The 12531-nt window shown below is 38.3% G+C and overlaps 1 long non-coding RNA gene across 2 annotated transcripts; it reads right to left on the reverse strand.

Moving 5' to 3' along the window:
- Window positions 1–267: 267 nt before the first annotated feature.
- Window positions 268–8469, reverse strand: LOC140247439 (uncharacterized). Of its 2 annotated transcripts, none has more exons than XR_011902656.1 (5): window positions 8431–8469; window positions 6530–6642; window positions 6263–6346; window positions 4524–4620; window positions 268–411 (listed from the first exon to the last, which is right to left on the reverse strand). It is a non-coding gene; the product is annotated as an uncharacterized lncRNA (long non-coding RNA). The 2 variants fall into 2 exon arrangements; XR_011902655.1 differs by lacking the exon at window positions 268–411 and adding an exon at window positions 3826–4043.
- Window positions 8470–12531: the final 4062 nt, after the last annotated feature.

Raw genomic sequence — 12531 nt, forward strand, 5'->3', positions numbered from 1 at the left:
TTTCAGTGTTTAAATTCAGACATTTCTGAACCAAAACACAGCTGAAGAAGGGAGATCAGAGGCCAGAGATTCTACTGAGCTGGCGTGTTCCAGGCTGCACACAGTGAGCAACAGAGGCACAACACTGTCTACAGCAATGTGCCCTAAGGTCATCTCTTGCTCCCAGGTGCAATGCACCTGAACTTCAATTTGCCTAAACCATACCTACATCTCTCTGGACATCTAACACCAAGCAACTCTTCCATTACATGTAAATGTGTAATTACAAAGATAAACAAAGCAGATAACATGTAATGAAAAAGTTTTAGACTTCCTGCTGTGTTGCAGTACTTTGATGCGTAGTATTTGGTACACTGTCCGGGGTGTCAGATTCATGCCTCCTTTTCACCTCAGCGTAGGTTATTCCATCACCTGCAGAAACAAGAAGTACTCCAGTTAGAGGAGCTGCCTGAGATTAAGCTATTGTGGTTCTCATTGGATCCAGCACCCCCACCTTCCCACGTCAGGCTTTCTTGGAGAAAATGATAAGAGCAAGAACACAGACCAGAAATTGCTTTTGTTTTATTTTTTCTGGTAAACTTTTCATGTCACTGGATGAATTTGTCAAAAAGGAAGTACTAGAAGAGCTTTCACACATAATTGTTCCACTGGGCAGATTTCCAAATAAGTACAGTAGAAATTAGACAGATATTAAGTCTTAGGAAATTTTAAAGAAGTTAATACTCTTATTATTCCATATCTTATCCACATATATATGTTTTTTGTTGGCATTTAAGCCAAGTTATTCAACGGCAACATGTGGGGGACTATTTTTTTTTCTGTGTATTTCTCAATAAACCTTTTCTTTCTAGTGAATTTGGATCTTTGACATAGGTACAAACCATGCCTGTTTTTCACTGTCTCTTTTGCACAGAGGAACACAGTTCCTACTTGAACAAAGCTATGCTGCACTGCACGTGCAGAGAAGCAAGCTATTTTCCCTTATGAATTAAATATCACTTTCAACAGTTGATTGTATAAAATCATGTCAAATATTATGTAAACTGTAAGCATACTGTTTTCATTTCACCCACAGATTATTCTTCCTTAAGTTCTTTCTTCCAAGTATTTAAAACTACCTGGTTTCACAGACTGCTTGCAGATATTGGCTGCAATGAAAGAATTGCCTTGGGCTGACAACATTTATGCAAAACAAGCTATGGCTTTTCTGTTATTGGGAGGCTACTTCCATGAACAATAGTATTTCCTCATGTTATGCATAGATTCTCCAGTATTTTGTATGGCACTATCTCACATTACGTTTTCAAAAGTGATATAGCAGAGGACGGCGCTCCCTACCACTCACTGCTGTAAGTCTCCCTGTTCTGTGTCTAGTGGTCAGTCAATAGAGAACTCTCAATTGTCCTCTCTGAAGAAAGAGGACTGTTTGCTCAGATTGTTTAGCCTTGACTTCACTGTACTCATAACCTTTAGCGGCCTTGCCTACAATTGTCAGTTATATTCAATGAATGTTTAAGCTAGCATCTCCATAACATTAGAGATCTCTTTCACAATATTAGTGCAATTTCAGTAACAAGCGCTAGACACCACACTCAAAGGAGTCAAAGATGTTTAGGTACTTGATTTCTACTGCCATCATGATGTCTGTCTGCATCATGTAAACAGTGCTTTAAAATTCATATACTTATATGTATGCTGGGAAGACATCTGTCTGCCTAGACTCTGCACAGACCCATTGGCCCAATTAAGCAACATCGTAAAATCAGAAAAGCTCACAGTAGCATATATAAGGGGTTAGATAAGTTAGATCTGACTGCAGATCTAACAAGGTGAGGAGTTGCCCTATGGCATATTTTCTCCTCCATCTTCTGTTATTGAATCCCTCCATGGACTGTCAACGTAGGGAGAGGGAAAGCAGAGGATGATGAGGACATACCTGACAGACCTCTGCGGTTTTCTATAGATGTGGCCATGGAAGGAAGAGACTGTACTTTTTTTATCAACTGCAAGTTGTTTACTATGCATCTTAAGTCGTCCCGTTTTCCCAGTCTGTGTACATCAAATTAGTTTGCCAATAATGTATGAAATAAAACACCTTCTTAAGAGAGAAATCAAAGAGATTTTTCCTCTGGAGTGTCATGGAGAAGATGAATAAGTGAAAATTTCAACAGCACAAAATATAGGACTCAAAGTGGACACTAATAGCTCTTGCCATAATATGCAGAACTCCAAGGCAGCAGCACTGCTGAGGATAAACACAGAAGAGAAGCAGGGTACAAACTGTTGGGAGTTGGGCACAGTGCTCACAGGGCAGTAGGCCAGACCTAGAGTTTTATGGCATGGTAAGACGGCTTAGAGGTATCCGTCAGTATGAAAACCCTTTTCTTTGGCATTCTAAGCTACTACTCCTGTATTGTAGGAGCAACTTTGTTCTTTTTCAGGTCATATCAATGATGTAAAGTGAAATGTATGCAGAATTAAGATGGCAGCTGCTGCTTCCTTTGCACATTGCCAGGCAATCTTCTGGCCTCACTGTAGTTTGGCAAATACCAAGCTTTTGACTAAGGAAAGAAACATCCTCAAAGTGCTAGAGCTTCTGAGGTCTGTGTTAGGCTTATGAAAATTTGTGAATCTAAACTGTATTAATACTAAGCATTATTAAAATCTCCGTCACGTTGAATGCAACATCTTTCTCACACAGAACGTGGGGAGTGACAAGAGTTCACAGCACCTAGCACAAGAGAAGGGCCGTGCAGTTTCCTCTGCTGTGCTGTTCTAGCCATTGAAAGCAACTGAGCACATGTATAAATCGAAGATGAAGCCCATAAAAATATGTAATGGGTATGTATGTACATGAAAACATGAAAGAAGAATATTAGTTAAATCTGTCAGCTGTTTTTTTCACTATGTCTCAGTAGGATGCACAGATAATAGGTGGTAAATTCAAAACTGATTTAAAGCTTTTCTTCACGCAAAGTTAATCAGCCTGTGGGAGTCATTGCTACAGGATTTTATTAAAAGACTTATTAGACACCTCAGGGAGCAACAAGAACATCAGTATTACAATGGAAAAGATTTTTCAAAAATAATTGAAGGGATGGACTCCACAGTCATATCCTAAAGTGTAAGAATAACTTTTTTGCCTGAAATTTAGTTTTTTTTTTGTTGGCCACATAATTTGCCATCCAGTTTTTTTTTGTTTTTTTTTTGTTTTTTTTTGTTTTTTTTTTAAGTACAGTCATATAATATTGGCAACTTTCAGAAATATGTTATAGAAGTAGAAGGCTCTCAAGATAACCCACAAATGCAATTTTTAAGCATATTTGATCAAAGTATATTAAAAACTTAGAGAAAACAGCTAGAAGTACAATAATAATGAAAGCATTAAAATGTAGTTTGGATTTCAAAGGGTAGTATCAGATGATGAAACATAATTTAAATGGAACAGGCTTTTATAATCCTGAATTTTGAAATAATTCATAGAGATGATTGTATTGGATATATTTGCATCATCACGTAAGTACTTACAGAGTAATTCTACAATCTTGACAGTTTGTCTTTTCTGCAGTAAACTGGTTATGATCATGCAGTCTAATGGACAAACTGACTTAACATATGAAAGCTGTAGATAGATCACTAATACAGATATTTTTAGTACTATGCACAAAATGGAAAACCAACAGAATTTATTTTTATAGAATAAAAGCTGGTTTTATTCTGTAAACATTTGACTTCTATGCTATAACCTCTGAATATAATCTTAAATAGTTTTCTTTTTTCTTCCCATATTTAATTGACTCATAGTTAACAAAGGTCCATGTTTTTGATTAAAATAATAAGAAGTAACTAGATCACATTTCTTATAAAACATGAGTGATATCCATTAGTGGATATCTCTGGCAACTTATTGAAAGTACATTTTTAAAGTAATGTAGCTTTATGGTGGAAGGCATCAGTAGGTCATACACATATGACCATGTTACAGAAATATCTCTTGATTCTTGACTTGTGTATGTACGACTTGCAGAGGAGGGAGAATGGCACTGAGACAAGGAAAGAGAGAGAAAGAATGAATGAAAAGAAAGGAAGACACTGTTTTACAATTAAAAACAATTTCTGGCATTTAAGAAAATTAATTCAAGTAAAATTTCAATTGTAGCTTATGCTGTAGGAGAGAGAAATAGATCCAGTGTCCTGAGTGCCATGTAACTGCACATGTTAATGATTTTGTATTAATGTTTTGCGTTTCTGCGTATTTCAGAAGCAGCACTTTTCAGGGATTTTAGAGGCAAGTCTTTACTTTTCATGAAATTCAACAGTCATTCTCCTGATGGACAACATAAATTTTCCAACTGGATTAATATGTAATAGACAGATAAATAGTAATATTTCTAAAAATGCTTTGAAGAAGATTTCAGTGTGTTCTGGATGTTTCAATTGAAAAAGAAGAAAGTTTTAAGAACGTGTTGCTGAAGGAAGAAAAAAATATATAAGTAAGTAATATTAAGATGGCCATTTGTTACCTGCATTTGCAGTCTGTGAAGTACAATTCACTCTCTGCTCAGGTGATAACTCTGCATAAATCACCTTACTTGCCATTTTGAAGAAGTGTCTTCAGATCTGCAATCGAAATGGACTCACTGAAGCAGTAATACCCCATATGACATCCTTTCTGGCCTCCTCCCACCCATCACACCACAGCAGGTCAAAATAGAAGTTTAGCTGTCTGTAAAATGGAAGGAAACTGAGATGCTTCATTTTCTTTTTTCTCATGTAAATTCTCACATTTTATCATTATTTTTAACCCCTCCAGTTGATATATCTCCAATAAAAACACCACAGTTATGATTTTTAACAACTTGCTCATAATTTGTGACCTTCAGCCCACTCATAATTTTAATCTGGGACGTGACATGCCAATATGCAGAGCATGCTCATATCCTGTTCAAACTAATTGGACAGTTAAACCTTTTTTAACAGGAAAAAAATCAGTATGTAATTTTCAAGTCACTTCCCCCTAAACTTTGCTAGTTTAAAATTGAAACCAGAAAATAACAATGAAAGGAGAAAGACACTGATGAAACATCTCACTGATATATTTTTCTGCTTCATTATTCTATAATGAATAAAATTTGGATTTGAAAGAACGTAATCCTATTATGTCCATTCTTTTTTTATTTTTAGTTTTTTCTCCACATATATTTTTTTTAAATATGGTAATTTAATACGTTGCCAAATCTTTGAATTCTATGCCCAGAGAAATTTCTTCTCTTCAGTCAGCTGTAGATGACATGTTGATACCTATGACTCAGGTGCATCAGAGCTGAGTCTGCCCCATGAGTACTTTGCAAGCTGCTCATCAAATGTTCCCATTAAAAACAGTCAACATCCTACTTTTGTTTTACCCCCTTCTGTTGGAAGAGTGCATTCAAGATTAAGTCAATGGAGTTATCATGATAGTAAGTTAAGAAGTTCAATATTCTGCTCCCTTGGGTCCAGCCATGAAAGGATATTGGCTTTTTCAGCCTAAATCATTAAACACTTTCAAAAAAGGGCTGTCATGCTGTTAATTACCCTAGTAACAAAAAGGCCAAGTGTAATTTCCTTTTCTCTCAGGAACAGGTTTAAAGTGATGTGGCTTGCTACTTCTTACCTGATAATGCCAGGCTCTCTATGGAGTCTACCAAACTATGTACAGAAAAAGAAGAGACATCAAAAGTCTTGGCTTTTTTTTTTTTTTTTTTTTTTTTTTTTTTTTTTTTTTTTTTTTTTTTTTTTTCCATTCTACCTCAGTGACTTGAAGTATATGTAACCTATCAGCCATACTCGAAGACTTACTGAACTGCCCTGTTCAAACTGGAAAAACAGGGACTATTACCCTTTCAGAGACAAGAAGGGAGAAACTGAATATCCCTAGATAAGATACATCTGCCTTGAAAGGCCAGAATAGCACTGTGAAACATTACAGCTACTTTTTGTTTGAAGGATCTTTAGGAAACTGCTTAATATCTTGCTACTTTATGCCATGGTAACAGAGTTAAATTTACAGCATCTGTACCAGCTGTGCAAGAAGAGGATTCATCATCTCTGGGCCAAGCCTCCAGCTGCCTCATGATACCACAGGCACATTTTTGCTGTTCAAGAATAACTTCTGTGGAGGGACCTGAATGTATTCACCCTGCCTGTTAGCTGGTATAACTGTTTGCACTCTGCTGCTTGTATTCCACAGGTTTCTCCAGTGTGTACCACCCCAACAACTTACCTGTATCATGCACTAAGATTTTGTTCATTCAGTAGGATGGTTGCAGGTGAATTTACACTTGATATCATGCCATCTTTGAGCAGCCTGTAGGCGAAAGGAAACTTATTTGCAAAGGGCATTTTTAGTAGCTTGGCTTGCCACTAGTCTAAGCCATGTGTGGTTTAGGACAGTCATCCTCTACAGAAAGGTTTCTGACAAGAGGAAATGAGCACCATTACATTGGCCTGCTTTGTTTTATGCACCTGGGATGATAAGCAGTGCACTTACTTTGAAGACTGCTCCACTCCTTTAGCACCTCTTTCTCCTGTTGGGGACATTCAGGGATCATTCATTTTGTTTGTAAGATAAGATGATAGGCCGCTGGAGTCACTTTCTTTCTACTGGTTGGAAAGTAAGTACAAGTAAACATCTTAGATGTGCCCTTAGGCACCTAAATGAGGAAGCAGACAATCTCAAGATTACAGCATTTTTGTTGAAAGGAGCCATCTCCTCCTTCCCTGCCACAAGTGATGGTTCAACTGTTGCCTGAAATTGCAGTTAAGATACTTCAAGGCAAAGTCTTTCCTTCAGTAAGATAGTGTGAGAAAAGTATTTGTATGGGCTCATTGATGCTAAACTGTGCCCTCGCTGCCAGTGATGTAAACCTAGATTGACTTTACTAGCATTTTTCTAGATTTATTTATTGCAGAGTCCAAGGCCTATAAGATACCTGGAAAAAGGAGAAAATAGGCTTTGGAAGCTCAGAAGCTGGTGATGTTCGGTCACTGTTTTCCCATGCACAGAACTGACAAAATTACTTCATCAGAGAATTTGGGAAAAATATGTTAAGATGTATGTACCATTAAAAGGCTAATTCAAGGATTTGGAGGAGGTTTTTGCTCTTTTACAGTTATCCTTTTTATTTAAATAATACAAAATAGTCACTAGATGTCTCCACCTCACCACAAAATATATTTCATTTGAACCAAGGAAATGTTTGTATGCTTATACAGCCTTTTAAAAATATTATTTCTACTAAATAACTTAATGGAGATAACTAGAGTGTAAAAAATAAAAGGGCAAATAAGCTGAGTACTGGCTACAAAATCCTGGAGCACAGAATAAAGAATTGTAGAGATACTGAGATACACACACACACCTATAACTGACATATCATCTTAATAAAACCACCTGAAATTTAAACCAATCCCAACAGAGGGACAGGAGGAAGAAACAGGTGGCCAGTATTGCAGACAAATGAGATGACCATCTCCTGTGATTAGTTATGATAGTGGTAGAGGTGGTGGATGGAGTCAAAGATCACAGTACATATCTCAAGACATTTGTCTAAGCAGACCATGAAAATGGTGGCAAGTCTTCATCTACAATGAAGAAGCATGGCACAGCAGGCAGCATGCTGGCAAAGGTCAGAGAAAAGCAAACCAGAGATAACTGTCCCCAGGCTACTCTCTGCCACAGGCAGCAACAACCTTTCATCCAAAAACTGACTCATTTGATTTCTTGCATACATTTTTGCTCTGTTTTGGGACTTCAAGCTCCCATATAGCATCTTGTTAAAGGAAATCCCTTGGTTTAGGTTTTTTTTGTTTGTTTTTCCCCTCCCTGAAATACATAAAATTATCGTTGTTTCACTAGGACAGAGCAGTAACATGAAAGCTTACAGAAGCCCTTTCACAGCCTTTTTTTTTTTTTTTTTTTTTCCCCCTCACACTTACTGAAAAGACTAAGTATGATGCTGGACTGGGGCACACACAGGTAATATGAATTACTGAAGAAATCAGAGGCAAGGGAAGTATTGATGCATGGACCTTTCTCCACATATTGCCTTACTTGCTGTTGATTTTTAGTGAAGAACAACAGCATGCCTGGTGAGAGAAGACTATTTTGAGTGTTGTACAGTGATGCATAGTGACAATAATGCAAAGATGGTACAAGAAAGATGATAATAAGTATCCAAATCACAGTATCACAGTATCGTGTGAGTTGGAAGGGACCTTAGAGATCATTGAGTCCAACTCCCGGGTTTCAAGCCCTCTGTGTAGCAAAGCGGCAGTTCTACCCCCAGCACCACAGGGGGGATTCGAACCCCAGGCCACCGGTGTTGCAAGCAGCAATTCTACCACTGCTCCACCGGGGCACACAAATGGTTATTTAAAGGAAAAACTCACCCAATAGAGGCTTTCAGTCTACTGGAAAATGCTGAAACAATCACCACTGAGGAGCAGTCCCAAAGAGACTGGTGGTCAGCCCTTAAATGAGGTCTAGAGGGGGTGGAGTCAGGTTCCACCCCTTCCAGGAGCACAGCTGAATTACCCTCACCTGTGTTCCCACAGCTGATCTGAAACTTGCCTCAGCTGATTAATCAGAGGTTCAGGCTGTGATTACCAGTTTCCCATACAAGTGTGTCTCCAGTTTTCTTGAGAGACTAGAGACACAATACTGTTTCCTTCTGCAGTTATCAGGAGGAAGCTTCACGTGAGACTACCTGTAATTCCTTTATTTTGAGTGTTTGAAGACCTTTGTAAGCCTCTGCAGAGAAGAATGGATTTATTATGCAGTGCATGTCATAAATAGAACCAAAATGAGATTGGGTTGCAATTCATAATTAGCTGTTTTATGCCAAAAAGTAATACAGCAATTAATACACAATGTTTAAAAAAGGCACTTATTTTAAAAGCTTTATGATGTATTAAAAAATCAGAACTATTGAGAAACACCACCAGAAACTATGGTAGTTAACGCAAAATCCTTAACCATATTAACAACATTTTGAATTGATAAATAGAAAGTTTAACTGGTGTGTTATTTTTAAAGAAAGAATTATGGAATTTTATTGCTGGTAGTATTAGTATTTGCAGTCATATTGGTAAGTGCTCTCTTAATTTGGATATGAGTTTGAAAGAGCCAAAGCGTTGAATACGCAACTGTCCCTTGCTCAACTCACCTAAACTATCATTTGCAAGCTTGGATAACTTATTTCTGATTGTACAATCTGGAAGAAGTATTGTATACAAATTGAGATTTTATAAAAGATATAAACAATGAATACTATTCCCAACTGTTTCAGAGGGTGCTGCCATTTTGTTTCGGTCAGCTGTGTTCTGTGCTGCACCAGGGACTTATAGTCCCCTGACTGAAGAATGATCCTGGGATGGAACAAAGTATTCTGACAGTTCTAAGAAAACTAAGAAAAATATTTGTGGCTATCACTGCAAATACCTATTTTTGGAGAGAGAGGTAACCTTGGTAGTTTATATGGTTTTTGCAAAGACTTTGTTTGCAAGCAGGTGTTCCACTTGGGCTCTATATTATGCACTAGCCATGCAGGTACAGCATGCAAGTAGAAAAACCCTGCAGACCCTGAGAAAGAATAAAGGCAGGAGAGAGGCTGGGATGGCAGAAAGAGAAAAAAGTGCACTTTGAAGCAGGGGATACCCTGCTGGCACCACCTATGTTATCTACTGCCATGTTCCCTCTGTCCTTGGTGGTTTGCTATCTCTAGAGTCAGTAAGTGCACTTGCTTAGGGAATTTCTGTTTGCTGCTTACTGGGAAAATTTTAAATATATGCCCATGTGTGTGAGAGTGTGTACATGTTAAATAGAACTCGTTAAACCCCTGTGCTGTTCTGAGTGCATAGTTTGCTTGCCTCTGCTCCTGAGACATCCTGCCTCTCAGATCCAAATATGTTGTATTTGGATACAGGCACCTCTTCCTCAGCTTGTTCTTTTGAAATTGGGGCTTGGAATTGTGTGCTGTGAATACGTAATGCATGAATACAGGAAGCTGGAAAGTGAAGTGATTATCCAAGTGTTACTGCATATAGTTCCAAAGACAGATAGATAGAATGAGGCCATTTTCACCACATGAATTACAAGGTCTCAGTATATATATATTAAAAAAAAAAAAAAAAAAAAAAAAAGAATGTCACTTCTATATAAGTATCAACACTTGGACTGTGGAAGAGAACACAGGCAGGTGACTCCTTTAGCACCCGAGGTTCTGAAACTCTACTTTATTCCTGTACGATCTGTGCCTTGTCTCTATGCTATAATTCAATTCCAGAGCTTTCTGCCTTATCACAAACTCAGGAGATTCAAGTATTAAGCTAGCAACTTGAATCATCATCAGGGAAGGAAAAGCCCTGTTTTGCTTCCATATAGTCCTACCAACAGGTCAGAAGTAGCGTGTAGAACCAGCTACTTTCTCCTTCAAAAAGACAAGTAACAGCTGTTATGATATTCTCTATGCAGGTAAACAAACAGAGATGGTACGAGATACTTGGTCCATGGAGGAACTGGCTTCTCCCTGCTGCTTATTAAAAAGAATCAAAAGCATCAAAATTATCCTATATGCTGTTTTGGTTTTATTTATTTATTTTGCACATGTGGTGTTGGGTAGAAATATCTCTTTATCATCTGATGAACTTCCGCATTCTGAAAAATGGTACCTGTGTTTTTTCCTAGCACTATCTGAAAGCCTTCTAAAAAGAATGATTATGAGTATCCACTAGACATGGAAGTGTTAGAGTTCAAACACTGCAGCAACTCTAAATTTTTAGCTGTGCTGCACCCAAATTTGATGTTCTCAAAGCTTGGCAGCATGAACATTGCAGCCCTCCCAGGACAGGTCTCCAATGCTGTCTTTCAGGGTCAATAAGGAGTAGTGAAATAGAACCTGTCTCATTTGTAGTTTCTTCCCTTATGTCAGGGATGAAGTCTATTCACACCTACAACTTCTCTTCCTTCCCCTGTCGACTCATTACATCTTTAATTGATACTCTGTGGAGACTTAACAGTTAGTGCAGGAAAAGTCAAGCATGGTAGTTAGAACTGTCTGGGATCAGACTCTCCAACTTCCCTTTGTAAGGATTCCTGTCCTAACAGAGACAGCACCAACCAGAGATAAATCACAAATGAGATGGAAGAATAAAGGATAAGACATCTTTGCAAAACATGATCTGAGAAGAACTTGTAAAACAAACATATCTTGCAGGTATATGGCAGGAAATGCTAGCTTAGCACCTGTCTGTGATTCTTGCTTGCTGAACAGAACAAAGGGTGATAGACTTCATAGGATACAAAGACACCTCAAGATGAGCAAAACAACGAACACTGAACCCAGATTATGAAGTGAGTATAAACAAAGGGTACCTACTGGAGAGGGATGAGTCTGTGTAAGGCAAACCAAGAAAAATGTGAACCCTGAGTTCTCTACTTGTACACTAGTTACAGTCTTCGGTTGTGTTCTAGTGTGTGACAAGGCACCAGTCCATAGCAGTGGGTTGGAACTGGATGATATTTAAAGTCCCTTCCATCCGAAGCCATTCTATGATTCCACAGTTTTGTGATTATATAATTATATAATTCCATGATTCTGAGATCAAAACTCAAACGGGATACTATTGGAATTCAGCCCTAGGGAAACAGGGAGTTCAACTCTGAAATCAGAGCAGTAGTACAAGTCAAGTCATGTAGTTAAATTTGCACCACAAGTCAGTTGGATTCCTGGGTTGAACTGCACATCCTGTTACAAAAGGTGTTGAATTCATGTTGCTACTTCGTCTACTTATGTCTCTGCATGCAATGAAGGACATACTGTCACTGTCACACATGCAGATAGGGTGTCATCTGCAGTTGTTAGCAGATCTACTCTGTGCGTGACTTGAACTGATAGCAGTGCTACTCCTATAATGTCACTGACTGAAATTACTCAGCAACGACCATTAACAGCAGAGAGCGTGTCTATGTGCCTTTGAGAGTGCACAGTGAAGAACCTGAGCTCATTCATCTGGCTGTCTCAGCAATGCCACTTAAGTTCCAGACTGTCAAACTCCAAATGCTGGGCAGAGCAATCCCAGAAAAAAAAACACCCTTTTCTGAGACAGTGAATACTAAAAGCAGGTCTGAACTGGCACATATTTTCATGCTTTGCCAAAAGTCTTACAACTCAAGACCAAAAAAATCACTCCTCCCTCCAGCCTCTGGTACGTAGCTGACAAGCACACAGTGAGCCCTGCTGTTTCATGGGCCTCACCAGAGTTTGTATACTGCTAGCTAAGTATATTAGCCAAGTGGCTGAAAGGAAAGGAGTGATAAGGGACTCCACTTGGAAAAGTCATAATACATTAAGTGACTGAATCCTCAGAGAAGTTTTGTCAAACGGACACACAGAACCCAGAATTCAGCTGTGACAAGTGTCTGAAGCTTAGAGTTATTTAGGCAACATTTCTCCCCAGTGTCAGTGAACTAAAAATAATGCAACTACTGAA

Source organism: Excalfactoria chinensis, chromosome 1, assembly GCF_039878825.1.
Source record: "Excalfactoria chinensis isolate bCotChi1 chromosome 1, bCotChi1.hap2, whole genome shotgun sequence".
Lineage (NCBI taxonomy): Eukaryota > Metazoa > Chordata > Aves > Galliformes > Phasianidae > Excalfactoria > Excalfactoria chinensis.